Source organism: Aphelocoma coerulescens, chromosome 2 (genome assembly GCF_041296385.1).
Source record: "Aphelocoma coerulescens isolate FSJ_1873_10779 chromosome 2, UR_Acoe_1.0, whole genome shotgun sequence".
Lineage (NCBI taxonomy): Eukaryota > Metazoa > Chordata > Aves > Passeriformes > Corvidae > Aphelocoma > Aphelocoma coerulescens.
Window position 1 is genome coordinate 158,610,304 of NC_091015.1, and position 6,159 is coordinate 158,616,462.

The window sequence follows — 6,159 nt, forward strand, 5'->3', positions numbered from 1 at the left end:
ACTATCTCCTGATTTTCACCCCAGGTGACTGGTAACTAAACACCCCTTGCTGCCTTTTAGCTGATCTATTGCTGTCACAGCACCTGCTTGAAGACCCAGGACTGTAGGAGTAAATTTCGAAAGGGATGTGGGGCATAATGGTTTCCAGGTAAGGACAATTGCCATGATCATACCTAATTGATTAGGTGATGTGTAATTTTGTCATAATCACCCTTTGCCTTCAGGGCTCTTGATCTGCAGGGTGCTCTGGCGAAAGTTTCTCGTTAGAGAGTCACTTCATTAGAAAGTTTTGCTTTATGTAGGCTGGGCTAAGCAATTTTACAGCACTAGACAAGGTTCTTTATTAAGAGCTAATGAACTTGCACAAATAAAATTATCTATGCAACCAGGTGAGGAAAGCCTGCCCATTGGTCATGTGGGGTATACTTACCAGGCTATTTCAGGCTCTGAATCAGGCCATTAACTTGATTGTGCCTCAAAGTACCTGAGTCAAAGCCTTTGTCCTCCAATAATCAAATGGAAAGAGGGAAGTGCTTCCAGAGGGCAATTCAAAGCACTTGCTTTGGTTACCTATAAGTTATAGGTATAAGCAGAGTGAACCTTTCGCTTCCATCCATATGGGTTTTGCAAAGTTTAGTGAAAGTCTCTGTAGATTCTAACAAAGATGGGCAGGAAGAAGCTCAGCCATCTGGTATGAGGTAAGACCACGCATGCCTGACCGATTTTCGTAGAAAGGAGTGTCCTGCTCCATGTGGACGGGAGTGAGTGGTTCCTTTTACCAGAGGACATGAAGATTACTGTACTTACAGAAGCATGGAGTTCCTGAGGTGGGAAGAGATCCATTGAGATCATTGATCCATTGAGATCAAATCCCTGCAGGGCTGCCTCATATTTACTTCCATTTTCTCTTTGATAACCAAGTTAGTACTACTGTCCCTTGACTAAAATCTAAGGGCACTAAGCAGACAATTATACTTTCACCAAATCAGGTTCTTAAAATCTGTGTGCTGTGTCCCAGGCAGTTTGTGGGGCTTTTTTTAGGAAAGAGGATGAAATTGAGGGGGAGGGAGAGAGAGGATGGGAGAGGGAAAATGGGAAGTCTCGACTATACATTTCACTTTCATTTTCTAATAAAACTAACAAGCAAGTAAGCTTTAGGAATTAAATTACTACAGATATTCTATCACTGCTTAACTCCCTACTTCAACTTTCCACTGAAAGGCTGACATTTCTTTCCAGGATGCTTTTAAGGTAGTTGCTCATTTAAGTTTAGAAAAGACAGATTGCTACTGCTGTGCTGGTTAGTCTGTGGCTTTCTTCCCTACTTTTTTTCCACAAAGGTGAGTATTGTGTGCTTTGCTTATAATTTTTTTTTTTTTTCAGAATATGTTCTCACATTCACCATGCCATGCAGCTTGAGAAGGAAAATGGTGCACTCCATTTCCATTCCTTTACGTATTGTGCTTCAGCTGTATTTCTGTGCAAAGCTGTGAAGTGTGGGTGGTGAGAGACAGGCAATGTTTTAACTGATATTTTTAATATTTATTTTTCATAAAAGCTTTTATTCTTTCTTAATTTGAACTAAGTGGAAGGTAATAGATCAACCAAGCCTAAAGATCCCATTGCCAAATAAAATATACAAAGCTTGAAGTTAATAGCTGTTTTTATAGCACATGTTGCTACTAAAAGAAATAGTGGATGCTTTCAGCTAATTCTCCAACCTTTATTTTAAGCATGTGAATAAGATTCCTCATTTTAAAAAAATGTTTAGCCTTCAAAAATTTCCTTCATGTCATTGGGACCTGATTGGTGCTTAGCATGTAGAATGAGCAGGTGATTTATTCAGGTGCCTGAAACTATAATCCCGCAAAGATTTATTGTTTTAAAGTCAAGTTTAAGACTTCTTTGTGCATTCTGAAGCCCAGTTTCTAAGTTCTTGTTTTCAGTGTGTTGGTGTTTTGATTAACCAATTGATTTAACTTACCTTTACTGCCAGTTTGTGACATTTAATGCATATAAGATAGTCCCTAATAAATAACTGCAATTTTATTAGCTGAATAGTTAGAAGGACATGACTGATAAGCAAGATGTCACATAAATCAGTAGCAAAAATGACCGACTTTGAAGGCCAAACATAGCAAAGCCTTAAATCTTTGCATCTTCTATAGATTTATTTATAAATCAATACACAAATCACAGCTGGGAAGTTAAATTCAAGAGTAATTAACTTTAGATCAAACTGTCTTGATACACTGTAAAACAGCGAGAACTTTGTGAACATAATTAACTTGCATATTGTTTTGTATTCTACCACAGCATGGACTAGTTTGAAGGCAGGTTTCTTCATGCAAAAAGCTGTCACTTATATTGGAGTGGTGAAATAACACAGCAATCCACGGTAACTGCATAATGAATATAAAAATGGGAACATATCTCTGACTAGTTATATGGGAATAATATCTATTTTTCTACTAGAAATTTTTCCTTCACTTTCATATGTGTTTTTCTGAATGTCACTAACAAAGCAGAAATTCTTAGTACAGAGATGATCTTTTCTGTGGCTGTTCTTTTCCTTGCTGTTGATCTCTTTCCTTCACAACCCCCACTTTAAAATCTGAATGTCTATCTGAATACCTATATATATATATATATAAAATATTTTTAAGTGGGATTTAAAGTGGAAAATAGAAGTTTATTCCATGCCAGAATCTAGCTGCCTTAGTGGAAAAGTGAGATGGGTTAAATCAAATCAAACCTACTCTGATTATTATCTTTAAAAAGTAGGAAAGTATTCTTGTCAGCTAGTGGATAAATACTGAGATAAAGCAAGCACAAAGCTAACTTTCTAGGTATTGCGAGTACCCAGAATTTCAAAAGAAGTAAATATGTTGATGAATATCTCAAAGTCAACCCATTTTTGGCTTTCCTATCATCACACACAAATGTTTGGGCAAAAGAATATACATTGACAGCTATGCCTGCATTTTGCATTCTGGAATTACCTTTTACTGCAGGTACAAAATGATATTACCAGGGTTGGAGATGAAGTCTTAATTTCACTTTCTACTGGTTGTACTTCAAAATTTACTTTGAGTTTTTTGTGCTTGGCAGCTCTTCAAGAAACCGATAATGCTTCCTCCTAGTTGTATAATCCTGTTTTCTTAAGGAAAAAACCCAACCAAATAATAACAAAAAAACCCCAACAAACAAGCAAAATCCTATACCCCCAAATTCCAGCTGAATTCAACTTCAAGATTTTAAAGAGCAGTATGTTTCTAGCATAAAGGTCTTAACTTGTTTGGGAAGGGAGTGAATGAAGGGCAGTTGTGTGCTTACAGTACTCACTTTGAACCAGCCAAGCTACTGTGAGTATCCCTCAGCTCTTTCTGGAATTAATGGAAAATATGCTAAATATGTATTCTCTGTGATTTGCTATTACCATTTCCTTCATGCAGTTCATGAAGTGTTCTCACATAAAAAAGGCCTTGCACTGCTGCTGTAAGAGCACTCGGCACAGAGCATATCCCAAAATAACAGAATATCAATGAGTGAGTGAATCCATGTAGGAGAACATCGCTCACTGCTGTTTCCCCTAAGATGTCTGATACCTTTTCTGTCTGCTCCAGAGCTAAAAGGGAAAAGAATTTTGGGGTTTGCATGAGTTGCAAATGTATGTAACTCACTCAACTGGTGTAGGAGCTACAAGGCAGGTGCCAAGTGCAGCAGGCAGAGAAATTAAGTATCTTGAATTGCTATTTCTACCAGGTTCTGGGGAACTATCTCTCTACCTATGGAAATGATTCAGACTGGAACTCTAGGCACAAAAGATGCTTTTCCACTAATCATATGGTTTCCTTTCTGAGAAACTGAGGTTTTGTTCTGAGGCACGTTTAATGAAACTTAAAAATTTGGGCCATCTCCCTGAAGGTGAACATTTACTCACGCATCAGGACTTGAAAGAAAAATGCTGTTTAGTGAGATCTGTCGTAATGCACTTGTGGATCTAGGATAGGCATCCTGGATGGCAAATATGTAATTTAGCTTATTATTCCTGAATTTTTATTCTTTAAGTGACAGTAGGTGGAAGGGCTACATAACAGCAGTCTTGTGTCTATATTCACTGTGTGTCCTTACTTGTACTTCCTGAGACATTTACCACATTAAGAGTTAACAGGCCCTCTAAATAAATGCCATGGAACAGAGGAAATTTCTGAGAGGAGTGACAAACTTGAGAGAGCATGACCCTTGAGCCTGGGTGATGTGGAATGCTGGAATTTTTCAGTTAAAATAGTCATGGTTATTTTTCAGAAATATTCCATTTTCCAGAGAAGTAAAGTCCTTTAAAAAGATTCACAAACTTTGGCTCATAAAGAACTTTTCCCCTCTTGCATCATCCCAGTACTTGGATATAAGCATTTAAATCTTCAGGGGGGCAATAAGTACACTTTAAATTTTGGAAAAATAAGGCTGAATGTTTTGAAAATGTTCTAAATCAAAGCTGGAGACCTGCTTACTCTATGCTGAAGACAAGAGAGCAAGACTGGTAGTTCCCAATGTTAAAATTAATTGCAGTGGAGGAAACGTCTCTTGGCCAATAAGGTGGTAGAATAAAATGCAGGATGAAAATGGGGCAATGGCATTACACAACAGACAGAGGAGAAAGTCTAAGAAATGTTTCAGTATTCAGTGTAGAAGGCACAGTCAGAACATGTCCTCCCCATGAGTTAACACAGCTTTTGGATAAAGTGTCCTGTTGCATCAGAACATGATGAAGATTGCTGAAACATGTTAGTGATCACATGGATGGAAGTGGGCTCATGGGACTGAGTTCACATCCTGCTAATATAGGACTGACATCTCTGGAGTAAAAAATAAATATATTCACCACATGTTTTTCCATGACTGAGAATGTAGCAGAGTTTTGTGACAATTATTATCCAAGACTTACCCACAGCATTGCAAATGGTGATCTGCAGACTCATGAAACATAGTGATCACTAGCCTGTTGGAGCACTATTCATTAATTTTTTGTTAAGTTCATTGATGTTACAGCATAGTAATCTTCCAGCTTCCTGGGACAAATCTTAGTCCACTGTAGAAGACTGAAATATCTTCTGAAGACCACTTTTTCAAAAGCTTCAAATAGTATTCAGCATTTTTATTGCTAAGGGAAGACAAATATGAGGTGGGGCATTGAGAAACAGAAGCATTCTGGTCCAATGAATGTTTTTTTAAAAACACTCCTGAAAAGTGAATGGACAGTGATTCAGTAGAGGGTGGGAAGTTACAGATTATCATCCCTATTCCATTTTTCTGTTGCTACAATACTTGGTAGAAATTTTTGTCAGAAAGGAAACAACAGTCCTAGGAGGTTAATGTGTAATTCAAATTGATGACCTTGTCCTCCTCTGACTACAGCATCTGCCTCTGACAATTAAATGGAGAATATTAGAACTCCTCATCTTTGTATCTGTTGAGGCAGAAAAGAAAAACATATCTTTAAGTGGGCAGCAATCTCATCCTAACCTCTCCTGTTGTAGATCTTCTCGCATTAGATTTCCTCAGATGGAGATGAATTATTTTACCCTTGAAGCCTCAAGATTATTATAGTTGGACAACGGACAATAATGTTAAATGAAATCTTTGTTTAAACAGTCTCTAGGAACACTAAGAGACACAAATAACTGTTAAAAAAGAAGGAATGGCACTTAAATGCATCTATTGAGAAAAATTGTGGCTGTCCCAGGAAATCTGTGGATTTGTGGTGGTTTGGCTGTCTTCATATTCCACATGAACCATATACATCTAAGAAATTTCATTTTCTTCCACAAGACACACACCATTGTTAGATTTGTTTTCACTTCTGCACTATTTAAAGAAATATTGAAATCATCATTGAAATTACCAATCTTTTTTTTTTCCTCTTTACATGCTGACATATATGTAGATGAGCTGTGCAAATAATAGGTTCTTCAATTCTCCAACTGCATTGACGATTACTTTTGATCCTGACAAACATTTTTCACTGTCAAACAATAAAGAATATTAATTTCTCAAAACTTTGTTTTTATGGCAAATTTTAGTCATTTAGTTCCTTGTTAAATAATATTTTGATACTTTATATATTTTCTAAATTATCGAGGTTAACTATTAACTCTT

At 36.9% G+C, this 6,159-nt stretch overlaps 1 long non-coding RNA gene across 1 annotated transcript; it reads left to right on the forward strand.

Moving 5' to 3' along the window:
* Positions 1-257: 257 nt before the first annotated feature.
* LOC138106014 (uncharacterized) lies at positions 258-5,956 on the forward strand. Its single transcript, XR_011148871.1, has 4 exons — positions 258-389; positions 1,240-1,340; positions 2,317-2,398; positions 5,541-5,956. It is a non-coding gene; the product is annotated as an uncharacterized lncRNA (long non-coding RNA).
* Positions 5,957-6,159: the final 203 nt, after the last annotated feature.